Here is a 584-nt window from a genome sequence, read left to right as displayed (position 1 = left end):
TATATATATATGGGCAGGGCACTGCTAGAACACACAACATCAGTTGTTCCAAGCCGTGTGCGGCGCCCCCCTCGACAATTTACGCCTCCGGTCATATTCATGTAGTGCTTAGGCGAAGCCCTGCGCGGGTCACTTCACCATCACCGTCACCATGCCGTCGTGCTGACGGAACTCTCCCTCGAATCTTTGCTGGATCAAGAGTTCGAGGTACGTCATTGTGCTGAACGTGTGCAGAACTCGGAGGTGCTGTACGTTCGGTGTTTGATCGGTCGGAACGAGAAGAAGTTCGACTACACCAACTGCATTAACAAACGCTTCCGCTTTCGGTCTACGAGGGTATGTGGACACACTCTCCCCCTCTCGTTTCTATGCATCTCCTAGATAGATCTTGCGTGAGCATAGGAATTTTTTTGAAATTCCATGCTACGTTCCCCAACAGTGGCATCCGAGTCAGGTCTATGCGTAGATAATATGCACGAGTAGAACACAAAGAGTTGTGGGCGGTGATAGTCATACTGCTTACCACCAACGTCTTATTTTTATTCGGCGGTATTGTTGGATGAAGCGGCACGGACCAACCTTAC

The sequence above is a fragment of the Triticum aestivum genome, chromosome 4D (assembly GCF_018294505.1).
Source record: "Triticum aestivum cultivar Chinese Spring chromosome 4D, IWGSC CS RefSeq v2.1, whole genome shotgun sequence".
Taxonomy (NCBI): domain Eukaryota; kingdom Viridiplantae; phylum Streptophyta; class Magnoliopsida; order Poales; family Poaceae; genus Triticum; species Triticum aestivum.
The sequence above is the reverse complement of the archived record's forward strand: the minus strand, read 5'-3'. Positions refer to the sequence as shown.